Source organism: Sciurus vulgaris (genome assembly GCF_902686455.1).
Source record: "Sciurus vulgaris genome assembly, chromosome: 14".
Classification (NCBI taxonomy): domain Eukaryota; kingdom Metazoa; phylum Chordata; class Mammalia; order Rodentia; family Sciuridae; genus Sciurus; species Sciurus vulgaris.
In genome coordinates this window covers 27252735-27273742 of record NC_136475.1, presented here as the reverse complement: position 1 = coordinate 27273742, position 21008 = coordinate 27252735, and the positions used below count along the sequence as shown (strand labels likewise).

The 21008-nt window shown below is 39.0% G+C and overlaps 1 protein-coding gene across 5 annotated transcripts in view; it reads left to right on the top strand.

Annotated features, from left to right (window-relative positions):
• The first annotated feature begins 11523 nt into the window (after positions 1 to 11523).
• The window catches only part of PAIP2B (poly(A) binding protein interacting protein 2B), a 35175-nt gene continuing 25690 nt past the window's right edge, over positions 11524 to 21008 (top strand). For 2 of the 5 annotated variants that reach the window (XM_079111363.1, XM_079111359.1), the window contains exons 1-2: positions 11524 to 11688; positions 12330 to 12405. The gene's annotated coding sequence lies outside the window, so the exon portion shown is untranslated. Of the gene's footprint in view, positions 11774 to 12329; positions 12434 to 21008 lie in introns of all 5 variants that reach the window. The other 3 variants (XM_079111360.1, XM_079111361.1, XM_079111362.1) reach the window with 3 other exon arrangements.

Here is a 21008-nt window from a genome sequence, read left to right as displayed (position 1 = left end):
AACATGGGTTATATGACCACTGTGATAGATGTTGTAAGTAATATACTGGTTTCTAATATATCCGTCCAGAAATGACATATACTTCTACTCACATTTTATTGTCCAAAGCAAGTTGTATACCCATGCCTAACTCAAAGAGGAGCAGAAAAGTATCCTCTGTCATGACTCCATAAAAAATATTGGACAATTGGCTTCTTCACTCTCAAGATAATCCACATTCTCCCTGAATGTGTATCTACTTCTTGAATAAACCTCTGTCTATGCCTTTGACTGGCATGTGCTGAAATCCTTTTCCATCATCTATGCCAAGAACCCGCAGGTCCTGAGTCAAGCTCCCTCTTCTTGCTGGTAACTCCTCTGGCCCTTCCTAGGAGATAGGTCTTCTGTGACATCTCTTGGTGGCCTGTATGGGGAACTTCAGAGGCATCGACGTTGATTACAACAACTCCAAGTTAAGTGGATGGCAACACAAGAATTCTAGCCATCCCTACAACTGAGACCTGGGTCTAACTCCTTTCCAACAGTCAGGATGAGAATTTTGATCACCGACTAGGCAAGGTCTCACCCCTTGCCAGCCTAAAATAGCCATAGACGATGGATTGTTGCCCCTAACCCTTAAGGTTAAGGAATCAAGTCTACAGGTGGGGTGGGGATGAGATAGGAATTTGGGATAAAAAGAGAAATGACACTGAGTCTCAAAGAAAATGCCCATGAGTAACTGAGATAAAGAAAGTGCTTAGGAACAACTGAGACTCCTGAGTGACATGCCCTGGGTCCGTGCCCTTGTAAAATGAGGTAAATGCACGAGTGCACGGGAAACCAGTGTGAAAATGTGTGGCTGTACCCTGGCTCTACCTCCAGCATGGCCCCCAGCTACTGCCCCTCTATAAATTTTGGAGCTCCAACCCAAGGAGAGGCTTTTCACTCTTGAGATAGCCTACATTCTCTCTCTTCTTCCTAAATGAACCTCTGTCTATGCCTTTGTAAAACAACAACAACAACAACAACAACAACAAAAAAAAACTAGAGGATTAGTTAATGATCCTAACAATAGGCTCAGAAACCAAACCATGGTATGGCTCATTTAGTGTTACCCCCACTTCGGCCCAGTCCTCTCTGCTATTCCTGGTTCCTAGAAGGAATGTCCATTCCTTCACCCCTGCTCATTCATTCATCCCACGCTGCCTCTACAACCTGGCCCCTACTCTTTGCATTGCCCCCGAGATTAATTCCCTGGTGTATGATCTCTGCCTTCTGTCTTCACGCCAAATAAATACGGGAAAAAGGTGTTTTGTGCACAAGCTATGCCTGGAACCTTTCAAAGTCAACTAGTCCTTGCCTAGACCCCTTCTGACAGTGGAGGCTTAGACACCCAGAGTCCCAGGACTCTTCACTGGAGGACAGATACCAAAACTGTGTACAAGGGAGGATGCTGAGGCTAAGGTAACCTGGTAGAACTTCACCATCATGCAAGGAGCCAGAGGCAAGTAACAAGATCCTAAAACAAGGTCAGGGAAAAAGGAAACATGAGAGCAAAGACCAGCCCGGAGGATACTGCAAACAGCAAGTTCATAAACAGTGCCCCACAGTTCCATCTTGAGGTTTTCTATTTAATTGTGCTTAGTCAAAGTAATATCTACATGTGGTTGTAAAATCAATCGCATTTACAAGACTGATACTGAAAAATCACCTGTTCCCCTCCACCCCTGAGGCAACATTTTTCAACATTTTAAGCTGCTACTTTTAGTATCTATAGAGACATATACATATCTTCATCTATTAATAGATTATTATCAATAACATAATATTTAATAATAAATATATTTATTCTTGGAAGTTTTTAGTTTTAAGCTATCTAATCAATTGACTTTTAATCTGTTTTCCTACTCCATATCCTCCCAATGTGGTTATGTCCTGAATTTGTGATATTCAGTATTAACATGATGATGACTATGTAAATATTGTCACAGAGGCAGAAGAACATAATGTGTCCGGAGCCGGCAGGTCACGCCCCCTGCCCACCTCATGTTGAGCTAAGATGGCGCCTGCCAGATACTGGCAGGGCGTGCCTCTCCCTGCACACATAACTGTCAGACAATACCAGGTGCATCAGACTAGATTGCGTGGTGCTTCATGACTGGCCAAGTACACTTCCTTATACGAGTTCTGGCGCACGGACTAGTCTTGCCTTCGTGCGCTTTCCCCTGATTTTGTTTTGTATTTTATATTAACTGGGTTTATTCCCCTAATAAACGAGACTTGATCAGGCTTTTGTCTTGTCTCCATTTCTCGTGTCTCTTGTCTCTCTCAATCCCCACTCCCCCTCCAGGTTCCTGTCGAAGTCCTGCGGGTCGGGACAATAATGATTAAGAGTAAGAACTCTGGGCATAGATTACCTAGATTTGAATCCTGCCTCTGTCCCTGTGTGTGACAGTCTGAATAATGTCCCCTCAAAGATGCCTAACATAACACACCAATCCCCCAAACCTGTAAATATATAATTTTACATGGTAAAAGGGACTTCGTAGGTATGATTAAGTTAGGGATTAAGTTAGGGATTCTGAGATGCACAGGTTATTCTGGAGTACTGGGTGGGCCCATTGTAATTGCAAGTGTCCTTTTAAGAGGAAGGCAGAAGCTAAGCATGGTGCGCACCTGTGATCCCAGCTGCTTGGGAGGCTGAGGTAGGAGGATCACAAGTTCAAGGCCAGCTCCAGCAATTTATCAAGGCCCTAAACAACTTAGTGAGACCCTGTCTCAAAATAAAAAATAAAAAGGGCTGGAGATGTGCCTCAGTGGTTAAGCAACCCTGGACTCAATTCCTGGTCCTCCCTCCCCCAACGTGCAAAAGAGGAAGGCTAAAGAATCAGAGTTAGATGAGGATGGAAGCAGAAGTCAGAGGGAGAAAAGATGCAGTGTTGCTGGCCTTGAAGGTGGAGGAAGGGGCCATGAACCAGACTGTGGGTGGCCTCTAGAGGATGGAAATAGCAAGGAGATGGAATCTCCCTTAGAGGCTCCAGAAGGTACTCAAGCCTGCCAACAGCTTGATTGTAGATCATTAAAACTTATTGTGCGGGCCAAGCTCAGTGGTGGAGTGCCCCAGGTTTGATCCCATGTTTTAGTCAGCTTTATTGCTGCTGTGACTAAAAGGATCTAACCAGAACAACTGTAAAGGAGGAAAGGTTTATTTGAGGGCTCACATTTTCAGAGGTCTTAGTCCATAGAAGGCTGGCTCCATCCCTCTGGGCAGAGGTAAGGCAGAACATCATGGCAGAAGAGTGTGGCAGAGGGAAGCAGCTCACATGTTGATCAGAAAGCACAGAGAGAGTCCATTTGCCAGACTGAAATATATACCCAAAGCCATGCCCCAAGTCCCACCTCCTCCAGCCACACCCTACCCCTTCAGTTACCATTCAGTTAATCCCTATCCGGGAATTAGGTCACTGATTGGGTTAAGACTCTCACAGCCCAGTCATTTCTCCTCTGAACCTTCTTGCATTGTCTCACACGTGAGCTTTTGGGGGACAGCTCACAGCCAAACCATAACACCCAGCATTGCAAAACAAACGCTAACTTGCTGTAGACTTCTGACCTTCAGAACTGTAAGATAATAACTTTTATTGTTCTAAGCAATTAAGTTTATAGTAGCTTATTATAGCAGCAAGAGGAAACTAAGGCACAGTGAGATTTTTGACAAGCTTTATACCTTTGCCAAAGATTTCTTGCCTGCAGAATGAGTTGCTGCAAAGATTAGATGAGTTAATAAATGTAAACCACTAATAGTGCCTAGCATACAGAAGGCACTACATGTATATTTACTATTTTTGTTTCTAGCAAAGCCACAAATGTAGTATAATTATGTGCCTTTTCTTTTGCCTTTTTCTTGAGTTTATAAGTCCTTCTTAATGTTTATTTTATTTTATTTATTTATTTATTTGGTAGTGGGGATTGAACCCAGGGGTGCTTAACCACCGAGATGGGCAACCCCAATCAATTTTTTACTTTTTATTTTGAGACAGGGTCTCACTAAGTTGCTTAGGGCCTCACTGGCTATGAACTTGTGATCCTCCTGTCTCAGCCTCCAGAGCCACTGGGATTACAGGTGTGATTTACTGTCTAATGTTGATGACTGTTTTTTGCTTTTGTGAGATGATCAGGCAGTTGAATTCACAAGAGGAGACCCAGGAGAGACACCGGAAAACAAAGTTGATTGTGTTCACAGGTCCTAGCGAAGGGGTTGCTGCACACTGCAGAGAGTCACAGGTTAGCACCAGGTTTTAGTCAGAAGGCAGGAGGCAGGAGCAAGGAGAAAGCCTGAGCTTAAAGTCTTAATTGGGGTTTCCAGGAAAACACAGGGCAAGGTAAATAGTTTAGGAATGGCAAATCTGTGTAATTTTGGAAGGCTTTAAGTTGTAGGGATGATGTTTAGTTGTCTGGTACCCAACCCTGGAATGATCCAGGCAGAGGAATATGGCCTTCTGGGGATGTAGGAACAGACAGAGACTGCAGATAGAGTGCGTATCAAAACAAAATTCTTTGCTGTCCCTAAGAATTGACTAGCCCCAAGAGGGGCAGTTTCTCCCCACCCAGATCCTTTAAGATACAAATATAAAAATATATATATATATATATGCAATATATTAATACATTAAAATTAATATTACAAGAGATTTATTTTCTCTTGTCGCTTTCAGAATATCTTTTTCTCTTTGATCTTTGACAGTTTGATTATGTCTTGGTGTAGTCTCATTTGGATTGAATTTGAATGTAAGCCTTTGACCGTGCTGTACATGGATATTTATATTATTCTCCAGGTTTGGAACATTATTTCTTTATTTTTTTAAAATTTATTTTTATTGTAAACAAATGGGATACATGTTGATTCTCTGTACATGGAGTAAAGTCATACCATTTGTGTAATCATACATTTACATAGGGTAATGTTGTTTGATTCATTCTGTTATTTTTCCCTACCCCCCCCACACATTATTTCTTTAAATAATATTTCTTCCCCTTTATCTTTCTTTGCTCCCTCTTGAATGCCATTGGCCCATAAGTTTTCTCTTTTGATATTATCTCATGAATCTTGGAAACGTTCTTCATTCCTTTTTATTTTTATTTTATTCCTCTAATTATACTTCCCCCCAAGGAACCTCTCTTCAAATCCAAAGATTTTTCCATCTACTTGATCAATGCTGCTGTTGATTCTTTTTCATTTTTCACTTCATCCATCATATTGTTTTAGTTCCAGGATTTCTGTTTGATATTTATTTATTATTTAAACATCTCTATTACATGTCTCACTTTTGGTCATATTTTTACATTAGTTCATTATTTTACATTATTTCTCTTGAAGTTCATTGAGCTTTCTTAAAATAGCTATTATGAATTCTTTGTTAGACAGTTAATATATTTCTGTCTCTTTAGAGTCAATTGTTGGCACTTTATTTTGTCTATTTTGTGATGTCATCTTTCCTGATTGTTCTTGATCCTTGTTAATGTCTGTGCATTGAAGAATTATATACCTATAAGTTGTGTCTGGGAACATCCTTTAGCAATAAGAATGTCCACAAACTCAAAAAAATATGCAATCTATTATGTGCATCTTCCAAAAGTTCCTGATAAAGAGTCTCTGAGAGGTAATTTTTTGAGGCCCTGATTGTCTGAAAATGTCTTTATTCCCCCCTCACACTTCCTTGATAGTATGGCTGGATACAGATTTGTAGCTTAGAAATAATGACCCTCAGAATTTTGAAAACATTCCTCCACTAGTTTCTGTTTTCCTGAGTTGGCTTTGGAAAATCTGACTTTATTCTGAGTCCTGATTTGTCTGTAGGTGACCTACTTGTCTTTGGAAACTTATAAGATCATATTATCCCTATTGATTTGCAAATGATTAGACTTTAATTAGAGTTTGAAATGAAAAGTCTGACTCAATTTTTCATATCTGACTGCTGACAGCTTTCATTCCCCACTCTCCCTTTATCCCTCTTGCCCCACACGTAGACAAACCAGTAAGAAATCTTTCTTCCTGAAGTCCGAATCTTCCAAACCCCAGCCTGTCTATGAAAAGAAAACCCTCTCCCCAGATGTCCCAGCCAATCACAATTAAAGCTAAAGCTAGTCATCCTTTCTGTCTCTCTCAAGGCATTTTCTGACCTACTTTGGAGCAGGAGGCATGGAAAGCCTCATTATGTGCACAATACAGCTCTTCATGCTTTCTTAATACGTATGGCACTTCATCAGTGTGATATCTGAATCCATCCTTCCTCTGCTGGAAGACAGAATGATTTGCCTTGGTTTATCTGTTTATGAGGTAGGAATTATAACAGTACGTTGTTGTTTTGAAGAGCAAAAGGGCTAATATATATTATCTGCTTAAAGTGATACCTGACACACAGTTAAAACTCAGCAAGTGTTACTTGCTACTGGTGTGGACATTTTATTTTTTCCCCAAATTAACAGTTTTTATCATAATTCATATACTTCAAAGAAAAAGGAAGGTTTCAAATGGGTCAGGGAACTAGAAAAAGAAATGCAGGTTTGCACACATCACTATATGTACACGTGGTAGCAGTGTTCTCTGCACATTAGGCTTGACACCTGCCCTTGTCTGGTGCCCCTTTGTATACACAGCTCTCGCTCTCTTGGCACAACCAGTAGTAGAACAGCAGTAGGACTGCAGTTATTACAGGAGGTGCATCTGCACTCTTGGCACGTGCAGGAGCCACCAGAGGCAGGAGCAACTGGGGTCCATTTCGAATCCAAGTGAGTTGAGGTCCCAGGTAGAGGGCAAAGAGACTGAGGAGCTGCTGGAAGGTATTATCAGTCTAAACTTCTTCCTGAATCTATGTTTGTTGGATCAGGCTACTTCTTTCCCGAAGACTGTGATTCTGTCCATCAACAGGAACAGAGGTGATTCAAAGGCTACATTCCATGTGTTCTCTGTTGGAGTTATAATTCATTTATTAATTTGGAAGAGAGTCATTTCTGAGATCTTCTGGTACCATCCTCCTGATGTGGACTTTTTAAATTCAAAATGTGGAGCACTTATTGAGTTCATTTTCTTAAGGACTTAGGTTAGTTATGAGACATGTTTTGGTATCATTTAATCTTATATCCTCTTAGAATTTGTACCCATCCCTCCTTCTAGAGTATTTCTTATACTAGCTTCTCTATGTTCCATGTAATTTTCTTTTAAATTTTGCTTTATACAACATTTCTTCCTTCCTTTCTTCCTTCCTTCCTTTCTTCCTTCCTTCCTTCCTTCCTTCCTTCCTTCCTTCCTTCCTTCCTTCCTTCCTTCCTTTCTTTGTACTAGGGCTTTAACACAGGGACACTTTACCACTGAACTACATCCCCAGTACTTTTGATTTTTTATTTTGAGACAGGGTCTCACTAAGTTGCTTAAGGCCCCACTAAGTTGCTGAAACTGGTTTTGAGCTTGCAATCCTCCTTCTTCAGCCTCCCAGGTTGCTGGGATTTACAGGTATGCAGCACTGCACCCAGTTTTATATGGTATTTCAACAATTTCATCTTCCAGCTCTTCTATGGAATTCATATCCATTCTCTTCTATTAACTTAATAGCAAAATCCCTGTTTTATAACTAGCACTTGATTATAAATAACTAATTTCCCAGTCCCCTCTACAGCTGAGTTTGTTCATATGATGAAGTTCTGGGCAGTGGGAGGAAATGGAAATGGTAAATGAGGCATCTTCTGGAAGTCCCTGAAAGGGAAGAGACATAGCTTCTTCACTTCTTGTTCCTGCCTGCTATGTGGAATGTGGGAGCCCGGTTTTCTCATTTCCAGAAGTCCTATGTGTAAGAGCAAAATAAAACTCTAAATTTGTTTTATTTCATTTCGCTTTTTTTATGGCCATGCTAGGGCATGTGAACTACATCTCCAGCCCTTTTTTAAGATTTTTAAAATTTTGAGATAGGGTTTGGTTAAGTTGCTGAGGTCAGCCTGGAACTTGGGATTCTCCTACATCAACTCCCCAACTAGCTGGAATTATAGGTCTACACCATCATGCCTGGCTAAGAACACTATATTTTAAGGAGTTTTTATTTTAAATTTCTAAGAACTCTTTTTTGTCTTCTGAATGTTGTTTTTTTTTTTTAAAGTAGCATTTTGTTCTCATTTAATGATGCAGTATCTTATCCTAGAAGGATATTAATTAAAGCATTTTTTCTTTTTTTTTTTTCATTTTGCTTTGTTTCTTAACATTGTCTCAGTTTCTACTGAGCTTACTTTTTCTGTGTGTTTATTTGATCATTGTCTTTCCTCAATTGTCTGATTATCACTGTCCATTCATGATCAAGAATGAGACATTAGCCAGGTTCAATGGCACACATCTGTAATCCCAGTGGCCCAGGAGGCTAAGGCAGAAGGATTGCAAAAGCCAGCTTCAGCAACTTAGCGAGAACCTGTCTCAAAATAAAAAATAAGACAGGTTGGGGATGAGGCTCAGAGGTTCAGTGATTAAGTGGCCCTGGGTTCAATCCCCAGTACCAAAAAAAAAAAAAAAAAAAAGAAAAAGAAAAGAAAAAAAAAAAAGGCACTAGGGACTGGGGTATAATTCAGTGTTAGAACTTGCCTAGTATGCATGAGACTTTATGTTTCATCCACAACAATGAAAAAAAGCACCATTATAAAGAAAATTGTGTATAAATTATCTTTATATATAATTACTGAGTAGTTGATCTCTCCATAGGGAATAAGGTAGGACCCAGACATTTCTTTGGGATCTCCAAATGCTAGTATCTTTAGGTCTTTTATCTTGAGTTACTCAATGCCCCTGTAGAAAGATCCTGGAGGAATTCCCTAGGGTTGATGACCCTCTGTTGCAGAAGTCCTCCTGTTTCTAGCATGAATGGAAAGTATAACAATTTTGAGAGAAGAGACACAAAAGAGCCTCTCCCTTGGAGCCCAGCATTAAGCCACATATTCTTTACATTGCTCCTTGGGTTGGTAAGGATATTCAGAAGAGCCTCTCCAATAGATGCAGCTGCTTCAAAGCCCAGCCGGTGTATCCACCAATTTGCCTATTTTACCTCTCCAGTTGATCTGGTTTTCTCCCAGGAACCTCTCTGGGTTGGGAGGAGACAAAACAAAACAAAACAAGATCTCCACTCTGGAAGTTATACTCCATCTATGTATAATATGTCAAAATATACTTTACTGTCATGTTTATCTAAAAAGAACAAAAACAAAACAAAAAAGATCTCCACTCTGCTTTAAAGCTTTGTCTGATAAAGTACAATGGACCCTATAAGAAATGCTTAATTATTTTATTAAAAAAATTATCTACCTCTATGATAGTCTTGCTATAGCCTCCTCTGCTTCCTTCCCTAAGGTGGCCTTCAGGTGAATAGTAAGAGAGGGACTTAGGCAACATTATGGCTTTGAAAAAACAGGCTCTTCAGAATACACGGTGTCTTTGCACAATCAAAAATACTCCTCCAGCTTTAAAGGACACTATCAATAGAGAGAAAAGACAACTCACAGGATAAAATATTTGCAAATAATATATCTGATAAAGGGGCAATATCCAGAATACATGAAGAACTTCTACAACTCAAAAACAAAACAAACCTGACTTTAAAATGGGCAAAGGACTTGAATAGACATTTGTCCAAAACAGATATACACAGGAAAAAAATGCTCAACATAACTAACCATCAGGGAAATTCAAACCAAACTCACTAGGTATCATTTCATACCATTAAGATGATTAATGTCAAAAAACACAATATAACAAATGTTGGCAAGGATGAAGAGAAATAGGAACCTTTGTGCACTATTCAAGGAAAGTAAAATGAGTGGTGCAGCCATTTTGGAAAACAGTATGTTGGTTCCTAAAAAAATTAAATGTAAAAATGTGAACATACTTAATGCCACTGAACTGTACACTTAAAATAGTTTAAAAGGCAAATTTTCTGTACTTACGGAAGCAGAGGGCCAACTTAAGGGAGTTGAGCATCCATGAATTTAAGAATCCATAGGGGAGTTCTGAAACTAATCACCAGTAGATAATGAGGAATGACCCGTGATCAAATAAAACTTTAAAACAGAGCAGGCAATCCTAAACAGATGTATACCCAATCATAAAACTTCAAAAATGAAGCAGTTTGAATAGAGATTTTAGAATTGTGCATGCTAGACATTATTTCATGTCTTTGTTCAATGTTCTTTTTTCAAATAGTTCTTAGACTAAACAGCTTTAACTTACACTTAAAATAGTCATTCCCCCAAACATTCTGTAACACTGCTGTATTTTTCTTTGTAGCAGTTAGTCACAACATGACGCTTTAAAAATTATTGGTTACTTGTTCCTTGGCATTCTCCCCCACCAGAGAATAAGCACCAGGGATGCATCTTCATTGTTTTATTAATTTTATATACCCAGAGCCTAGATCAGAGTCCGGAATATTTTAGCAGATGCTCAATAATATTTGATGAATAAATAATGTACTTATTATATTATTTAATAAATTAAATATGTATTTAATATATTTATTTAACACGCTATTTAATCTGAATCTAATTATCTTTATTATAATTTATCCATTCATTCACCAAGTTTCTACTTTGTGTTACGTTATTTAGTCAGCATAAGAGGGTGGGAGAAGACAAATATATATAATGCAAGAGTTCCCTAAAGAAAGTCTTATTTCCCGCCTCTACTTAATGTACAGAGAAACAAGATGTATCCCATTTGTTCACAATAAAAATAAATTATAAAAAAAAAGAAATTCTTATTTCCCGAAGAATAAAATTCAAAATCCTTTAAGCAAAGATTGGACACCCTAAATCCAAGGGGGAAAATAAGTTGGTCTAAAAAAAAAAAAAAAATTCAATAACTCAGGTTTGTTTCTAAAATATGGAAGCGTCCCTCTACTTCCTCCCAGTCTTCCAAGGAGCTTAGCTCCTAAATTTTCCGCGACAAAACATCGTGCCAAGTCGGACCGAACCAGCCCTGCTCGAAGCTCCTCCCTCGGCAATTGACAGCAGGGGAAATCCCATAGAAGCCTGCCTCCGCTCTCACCTATGCTAATCTGATTGGCTAAACCAGGCGGGAATGGCTGCCGACTCAGCCAATGGAAAAAGCAGAAGCTAAAGCTTGTGTAAACAAACCCTGAGTAGCTGAGACTTGGGCTCCTCCCCCAAGTGGGGGCCGGACGCATCCTTGGCCCAATGCCTATCCAGGATTAGCTCAACGTCCTTTTAGTCAATCGGGGGCGGGGGGTGTGTGTGGGGGGGTCTCCGCCAAGGGGGCGTTCCAAACCCCCACCGCAAGGCAAAGAACTAAGGGACTAAACGGACAGACGTTTAGACCAATCATTAGCTTGAACTTCTGAGGGAGTGGGCGGGCATAGCTTCACATTTAGGCCAATAAAGGCCAAAAATGCCCTTCTAGGTGACTGAGCGGCATCTTCCTCGGTCCAATAGACGAATGGGGCGGTGCCCAGCAACCAATGGCTTCGGTTCGGGGGCGGGGTGAGAAGCCAGTGTGCAGTAAGAGGTAACCAGGCGAGTATTAGTGGCGCTTCTCCCGTGCTGTGGCTCACGTTTTGGTACTAGAGGCCGAGACTGTCCTGGCGACTCCGACCATTGCGGCGACGGCTTAGGCCCTCGGAGGAGTGGCAGAAGACGGTCCGGAGGAGGGGCATCTGTTCAGCCCAGGTGGGCTCGGGTGCCCGAGCTGTGAGGAAAAGGACCCTTGGCTCCAGGGGCGTCCTGCGCCCCCTTTTACACCGCGACGGGAGCTGTAAGGGGCGGCGCGCGCATACCCGAACACCTGTGGGGAGGGAAAGCCCGCGGGGTCCCATGTCGAGGCTTTCGGCGAGAAGGGGCGTCTTCTTGGGTCACCCTCTATCCCTGGGGAGCAATAGAGGGTTTTAGTCCTTTTTTTCTCCGCGCAGGTGCTCTGTTCCCTCCCACACAAGTTCCTGAGTCTCCTCAGCCCCCCTTCTAACACTCGGACCGGATTCTCGGACTTGTGGGTCCCCGTACTATCTCGGCGCACCGCTGCTAGTAGCTCAAATTGAGCATTGCTGCATCCCCCGCCCTCTCCCCGGGGCGAGAGCGGGGAGGAGTTGCGCGTTTTACCCCTCCCCCATTGGCTGGACCCCGCGCATTTTCTGCGTATCTTCCACTCGCTCCACCTAAACCCCAGCCCTCATTCTTCATACCTAAATTGACTTAGAGACCCTGGCTACTTCTCTTATGCTTTGTCTTCTGAGAGTGAGTCCATCACCCTCTCACTCCTTACATTTCATTCTCATTTTTCTTGGAAACTAACGTTATCCACTTGCTTCTTCCAGGCAGCTGGAAGGTGAACCGGACAGAGGCAGAAGAACTGGAAAGAGGCGGAATACACTGAACAGGGAACTTGGCAAGGTTGGGAACTTTAATCGCTTTGTTAATGGTAAATTATTTTTGCCTCCTTTAAGATGGCATTTGATCATTATACCCTTCTAAGATCATTGCCCCAATACAGTTCTTTTGGTGATAATTGTTGAAAATGCAGGTGAAAGGGGCCTATGGAAGCAGCAGACCTAAAATATGTTATTTTTTAAGTAGATGGAATTGGATTATACTTTAAAGAGCTTCACTTTAAAGAGTGTCAGGGTTTCCAGTTAAGGGCCTGACCACCATATCATAAAATATAGGACATACTTTAGTTGTACAACACGATGGGATATGATCACACCCAACCTATGAGTGGATAATAACAGCATTGAGTCTGTTTAAAAACAACATTCCATAGTCCCTTTTCACAGAGAATGTGTATTCACCTTCATAGTATAGCTGCTTGGTTTCCAGTAGTGTTGATTCTAGCCATATGTTTCTAGATTATACTTGACACTGTCTTGTACTATTTATTTTAGCAGTGCTGGCATTTAAACCCAGGTAAGTTTGCCAGGCAAGTGCCGTACCACTGAGCTACATTCCCAGCCCCCTAAATAAAATTATGCCAATAATTTTATAGGGAAAAACTAACCACTCTTAATTTTGATTTAAATTTTAGAGGTTTGAAAATATTAATTTAGATATTGAGTTGTGAGGATTTGGAGGAAATGAGAATATTGGACTATGACTGATAGGCCTCTCAGTCTATTTGTGTATGAGAGAGAGAGAAAGAGAGAGAAGATATACACGTGTACAAAACCTTATTCATTCCCACAGTTCTTAGTTTCATGACTTTTTACATAAACTGGAATTGTTTTTCCCAGTTCTCAGTGAAGAAATCTAAGCTGTGAGTTTAACGTCTTGTTCACTGTGTTTGGGCCAGGATTTTGTAAAACTTCTGTGAAAAAAAATTTTTTGTTTTCCTTATCCTACTTGTAATATATTTATCAATATGCTTCCCTGTATTTTACTTATGGTAAGATTTTATCTTGTATATAGAAAGATAAGTTGATTAGAGTGAATTCAAAGCAGTCTTTACTTTGAGGTGATAAGTTGTCTAATGGACCATATGTATGAATCTTGTTAAAAAATTACTCAATAGAGCAAGGTCTTAAAACTAACAAATGCCCAGGCATCTAGAATAATTGATGTCAGAGTTATAGCTGCATTAAAAAAGACTCCTGGACAAGTTGCAGATCTCTGAGTTGATCACTATTGTGAATTGATATAAGACTGCAGTTGAATAATGTTGAAAAACAACATTATTTTTGTATAGTCTTTTCAGGTATGTTTGTGATCAATAATAACTCCTTTGCAAATTTTAGAGGAATATAGCTCTGTTTCTTCCAAGAGCCCTTGACCTTGAGGTGCTCACAGTTTAGTGGAGGAGAAATCTATAAACCAAGAATTAAATGCAGAGAGAGGTTCTGCAGTTCAGGATATGTACAGAGTGCAGAGTAGCATTGTGGCACTGTGTTCTGGCCTCATCTCCCACTGCTCTAGACTTCCCAAAGTGCCATTTCCTGAACCTACCTATCTCACATAGGTTATGATCTTAAACCCTAAAATCAACCCATCCTGATAGATTCTAATTTCTTTATTTTACAAAATGAGGTTCAAAAGTGTTAATTGATTTGCCTGGGGCCTGCTCACGAACAGGTGCCAGAGTTGATTCAAACCCTGTCCCAGTTGCCCCAGTAGCTAGAGCTTCTAGCACTGTACTGCCCCCTACTGTCTTTCTGGTCATCTCTATATGAGAACTGAATCTTTCAGTCATGTCACCTTATTCTACTTTAGCCTGAGGGTGTATGCAAGGACCAATAGATTTTTCACCACTATATACTTATCCAGGAAAGACTTCAGGAGCACCACATACATTAATTTTGGAGTTACACATAAATTTAAGTACATTTATGAATATGAGATCAACCTTATTTCTAAGCGATCTTTAGAGACCATTTCATAGTACCCTCCCCTGATTCTCTGTAGAATGTTCCTTTAGCTTCTTTGATAATTTGTTCACTTATTCATTCATTTAACATTTATTTAGTAAGTACTTACTATAAGCCAAGCTAGAGATTAGAGTCTTGCCCAGTGGATCTTATATTCGAGTTAGAAAGATAGCTAAGTCTGAAGCTCACGGAGGTCCAGGTTGAAGTTAAAGTTTAGCTTGACCAAGGTGACACCTGGTGTGCCCCTTCCCATGTTACCTTCCCAAGCATACTTCCAGAACATTTTTGTTCTACTCTTATGAATAAACTTTTCTCTTTGAGCTTCTTTCCATTGACCTTTGTCAATCTCTACTTATCATTTGTTGATTTTGAGGTCATTTGCCCATGTACTTGGTAGAATATTTTAGAATCATGGTGACCTGGTTTTTGAATTCTGTCTCTGCCATCAGTCAAGTGGGTGACTTCAATCAAATTCTTGGAATTTTGAGCCTGTTTCCTGATTTCAGATGTAGTGATATGTGTTAGACTCTTGCTAAATTGCAAGGAAGAGGCTCACACCTTTGGTGCTAGGTAGTGGATGTAAACTTGAATGGGAAATAATTTCAAGCATCCATGTTGTCTCTTGGCTTTAATGCTTTCAAAACCTTGTAGAACAATAATTCAACAGTATTTAGGATAGGATTTTAGCTATTTTAGCTCTAGCACCTGTCTCTTTTACTTTGTCCACCCAACATTTGTATTTCCCAAAAGAAAATATCTGATTGAATTGATCTGTCTAAAACCCCGAAACCTGAAATGGAGGACACTACTATGCAGAATTTTGAGTCAAGCCATATCCTTGGTTATTGATCTTCCTCAAGTTCAACCTGTATTTTGACCTAAGTTGCAGTACTGAACCCTGGTCTCATTTCTTATGGCCAAAGAAACAGGGTTGGTTTTATATATTATTTGTCTCACAACTGTAGAATATATAACTTCTTTGAGCTAGTTCTTCAGATGATATCTGAGGGGTAGCAGTTCTAGAGTTTCATAGTCTTCTTTCCAATTCAAATGCCTATTAACATGATCAGAAATAATGATAATAAGGCATCTACTAACAAAATAATTGACACATGTCAAATATGCAATGTATCTTCTTGGTATTGCATTTAGTATTATTATAATGTGATTATTCATATGACTGTCTTCCATTCTAGACTAAGAGCTCCATAAGGGCAGGTTCCACAGCTTTATCTTTCTATCCTTGGCACTTAGTTTAGAGGCTTATACATAGTAATAGATGCAAAGATGTCTGATTTGGGGAATTCTCAGCTCTTCTTGAAAGGATGTGAATATATGATTGCTTCCCAGAGAGGTATTGTTTAAGTTGATTCTGTCCTCCCTTACCCCCACACTGGGTATTGAAGCAAGGGTCTTTTTGTTGTTGTTGTTGATGGACCTTTATTTAATTTATTTATTTACGTGTGGTGCTGAGAATTGAACCCAGTGCCTCACACTTGCCTGGCAAATACTCTACCACTGTGCCACAACCCCATCCTGAAGCAAGGGTCTTGTACATTGCTAAGCCTGTGCTCTACCACTGAGCTACACCCCAGGCCCTTGGACTAATTCTTAAGGAATGAGTAGGAATGTTCTCTAAGTAAAATAAAACCTTAAGACAGCATTCCAAAGAGAGACTATCAGGTGCAAAGAAAGGCACAGATAGAAAAAGATGAAGTTTACTGAACACTCCTGTTAGGTTGAAAAACTTGACCAGAGGTTATGTATAACTGAGTAAACTGTGGTGCTGCTTAGTAACTGGTGCTTGTTTCAGAGGGAGAGCATAACATACTCAGATTGTTGGCATGGTGTCTATAAGGATTTAGTAATACAGGTGTTGAATTCTTGGAGCTACTATATTGTAGAGAAATCGTTTACTTTTTTACCACATATGACTCTTTTGTGGGACGTGCACTGAATATCAAGGTACTGAAAATATGGTCAGACTTACTCTCAAGGAGCTCACAGGCAAGCAAGGGAGACAGATGGATAAACAACTGATTTGTCATGTGACAAGTGAGGTAATAAGAGATTTGAATAAAATGTTATCAGGAAAAAGGAGCAGTTTGTAATATATAAAGTGCTGAGGGAAAAAATCACTGGAATGAGTTGATATTGAACCCTCTGAAGCACTATACAAATATAAGACAGATTAAAGAAATATATTTAGCTTAATTTGAGTTAACATTTTATTTTTGCTTTAAACAGAAGTAGTCTGTTTTTATTGTTTTAAATAGAAATCACTGACAGGCAAAAATAGGAGGGACTACAAAGTAATTCATAGTCCACCATCTTGAGTCAATGGTTAATGTTTTGATGGATATATTTTATACTTTCTATGTATATTCATGTGTATGCATACATATATATGTATTTTTAATAGCACGGGTTTATTTTGTGTGTTCTATTTAGTCATTTTATTTTTTTATGTGCTAAATCCCCTAAGGGTACCTATGTATTACTGTACATAATGGGAACTAGGAAAGGGGCACTTTTTAGCCTAGTGAACCTGTAACCTTGTGGTGATCTCATCTTCTGAACCATTTTAGAGGCTTCATCAAAGATATATTAGGAATGAACTTGATGTGTACAGGTGGTTATGCTTGGCATTATTGTTTGTAATATATGAGAGATGACTTCAATATCCGTCAGAGGGAATGGTTAAATAAACTGGAATATCCAAACCATAGAATATTGTGTAGTTTAAAGAAGAATGAAAAAGACCTATGTACTGAAATAGAAGACCTGTAATATATATTGAGTTTTTAGTATGCTACTTTTTCCGTTGAAAGAGAACAGTATTCATGCATATTTGCAAAAAAATTCTGAAGATGTAAAAGAAACCAGTTAAAGTGTTTATCTGTGGAAGAAGAATAGGAGTAGAAATGGGATTTTGCCAGTACCTTTGTATGTAGGCATGTACAGTATTTTAGTTAATTTTTTTTGAATTTTGTGTTTGTATTACCTTTTTAAAAATGAGTGAGTGAGTGAATGAAGTTATTAGAAAGAGATCAGAAGAAAGGCTCTGGGGGCTGTCAGTCTTTTTGAGACCAGTGAATACATAGCAGAAACAGCAAAGATGGGGTGATTCACCCCAAGAAAGGGGGAGGCAGTCCTTTTTTTCTTCTTTCCTTCAATTTTGTATACTTTTAAAATATAAAATATTGAGAGCAATAAAATAAAACAAAAATGTTTCCAGACTGTAGTCTGCATTACTTTAATAGTGACTTTATTTTTCATATTCTTTAGTATTTTTATATTCATACATATAATTTTCTATTGCAGTCACACTTTTTTTTTTTTTTTTTTTTTGCGGGGCTGGGGATTGAACCCAGGGCCTTGTGCTTGCAAGGCAAGCACTCTACTGACTGAGCCATCTCCCCAGCCCAACACCCTTTTAATCTATTTAAATTTACCTAATTCCTAATTGTGTTTTCTCTGTGGTGCTACCTGAGGACCTTTATAAGAAATGAAGCTAGGGCAACTTTACATAGTGCACATTTAAAAAACGGGCTAATCTACCTCAAGAGAAGGGAATTCAAGCTTCAGATCCTACATGTGATGCATACATGAGAAAAAAAATAAGAAAAAGGAGATTTAAATGTATATATACACACACATATTCATATATATAAATAATAATAGCATTTTCCTTGATTATAAAGGACACAATACTCTCCTTGAATAATTTGGAAGACAAAATATGAAGAAATACAGTCTTTAATTTTACCACCCAAATCACTCTGGCTTTTTGTTGTTTAGACTTTTTTTATGCATATAAACATTTTTAAAAAGTAGAATCATGGTGTATAGTCCTTTTCTCACTATAGTTTGGTCAATTTAATGGTGGTATCTATATTATGGCATGGTCGTGTGTGTGTGTGTGTGTGTGTGTGTGTGTGTGTTACTGCAGATTGAATCCAGGGGCACTCTACCACTGAGCCACAAACCCAACCCTTTTTCTTTTTTAAATATTGAGACAGCATCTCCCTAAGTTGCTGAGGACCTTGCTCAATTGCTGAGGCTGGCCTCAAACTTGGAATCCTCCAAGCTGCTGGGATTACAGGTGTGCACCATCACACTAGGCCTGTCATCGGTTTTTTTTTTTGTTTTGTTTTGTTTTTAATTTTTATTTTTACTCGTTGATGGACCTTTACTTAAGTAATTTATTTGTATGTGGTGCTGAGAATCAAACGCAGTGCCTCACATGGGCCAGGAATGCACTCTACCACTGAGTTACAACTGCAGCCCCTGTCATTGTTTTAGTAGCTGGATTACATATTATGTTAACCATTGCCCCTCATTACCACCATGAGGAATTTCATTGTATATTTTAGTAGATCTGAGAAGTATTTTTGGGTTGAATTCCTAAAAGTAGAATATCTGTAGGAAAGACTCCAAAACAATTTTAGGGCTTTTAATATAAATTTTTAAATTATCCTATAGCAAAAATTGTTTCAGTGTAGGGAAAAAGAATTTTTTTTTGTTCTTTTATCTCTTCTGATTGGTTGTTATTGGTTTATATTAATACTATTGATTTTTTTGTATTTATGTATTTTTATGTATAAAATATATTGAACTAAGAGCCTCGTACATTTTTGTGTTTCATAACCAGTCTTGTTACTAAGCTCTTATTATTTCTAATAGTTTACCAGTTGATTCTTAGTTTTCCTGAAAAATCAAAATCATATTTGCAAATAAGGACAGTCTTGCCTCTTTCTTTCCAATGTGATTCCTATTATCTTGTGTTCTTGACTAATTGCATTGGATGGAGCATTTGAACAGAATTAATAAGTGGTTGTAATAGTTGATATTCCTAATCTTTTTCCTGTTTTTAATGGAAATGCTCTGAAAATTTGAAATAGGGATGCTTATGTATATATATTGATTATATTACATTAAAAAGCATGAATTTATTTATTCCTGGGTTTGGGGTTTTTTTGTTTGTTTTGTTTTGTTTTTTTTTTTTTTTTTGGTGCCAGGGATTGAACCCAGGGACACTCAACCACTGAGCCACATCCCCAGCCCTTTTTGTATTTTATTTAGAGACAAGGTCTTACTGAGTTGTGTAGGGCCTTGCACAGTTGCTGAGGCTGTCTTTGAACGCCATATCCTCCTGTCTCAGCCTCCCGAGTGGCTGGGATTATAGGTGTATGCCACCGCACTAAGCTCTGTTTTTTTTTTTTTTTTCCAGGGTTGGGGTGGGGTGGGGATTGAACTCAGGGGCACTTGGCTATTGAGCTATATCCCCAGCCCTATTTCGTATTTTATTTAGAGACAGAGTCTCACTGAGTTGCTTAGCGCCTAGATCTTGCTGAGGTTGGCTTTGATTCTGTTGTCACAGCCTCTGGAGCTGCTGGGATTAGGGGTGTGTGCCACTGCGGCCACGCTCTGGTTTTTGTTTTTCTGGCACTGGTGATCTAACCCAGGGCCTCATCATACTAAGCCACACCTCCAGCCCATTTTATTTAACACATTTCTGGCAACTATTGAGATGATCATGTTGGTTTTGGTTTTTACTTTTCTTGTTAATATGATAGTATACTTTTTAAAACTTTCTGTTATTGAATTCCTGGACTGAACTCAAAGTGGTTTTGTTTTTAAATAAATTGCTTGATTTTATTTACAGTTATTTTTGCAGCATGGAAATTAGTCTTTTATAGTTTTCTTTTGCGCTAATGTTCAGTTTTGTGTGTTGAACTACCTATATACAAATAAGTAGAAGGTTCTCTTCATTTTTGTGTGTGTGCTTTGAAACCGTTGTCTACTTTTTGAAACTAGGTGCATTGTGAGCTATAGATTTGTCTTGCCTACTCTTTAAAATGCAGTTACTGGGCAGACACTTCACAGAAGAAGATATACAAGTGATATATGAAAAAGTGTTCAACATCTCTAGTAATTAGAGAAATACAAATAAAAACCACCCTAAGATTTCATCTCACTCCAATTAGAATGGTCTTTATCAAGAATACAAGTAACAATAGGTATTAGTGAGGATGTGGGGAAAAAGGTACACTCATACATTGCTGGTGGAATTGCAAATTGGTACAGCCACTCTGGAAAGCAGTGTGGAGATTTCTCAGAAAACTTGGAATGGATCCACCGTTTGACCCAGCTATCCCACTCCTTGGTTTATACCCAAAGGACTTAAAATCAGCATACTACAGTAATGCAGCCACATCAATATTCATAGCAGTTCAATTCACAATAGCTAAACTGTGGAACCACCCTAGATGTCCTTCAGTAAATGAATGGATAAAGAAACTATGGTGTATATACACAATGGAATATTATTCAGCCATAAAGAAGAATAAAATTATGGCATTTGCAGGTAAATGGATGGAGTTACAGAATATCATGCTGTGTGAAATACGCCAGTCCCCAAAAACCAAAGGCTGAATGTTTTCTCTGATAAGTGGATACTGATACATAAGGGCCAGAACAAGGGAAGAATGGAGGAGTGGTGGATTGTGTAGAGGGAAAAGAGGGGAGGGAAGGGGGTGGTGGAAGGAAAGATAGTAGAATCAGACAAATCATTACCCTATATACATGTATGATTACACGAATGGTGTGACTCTCCAGCATGTACAACCATAACAA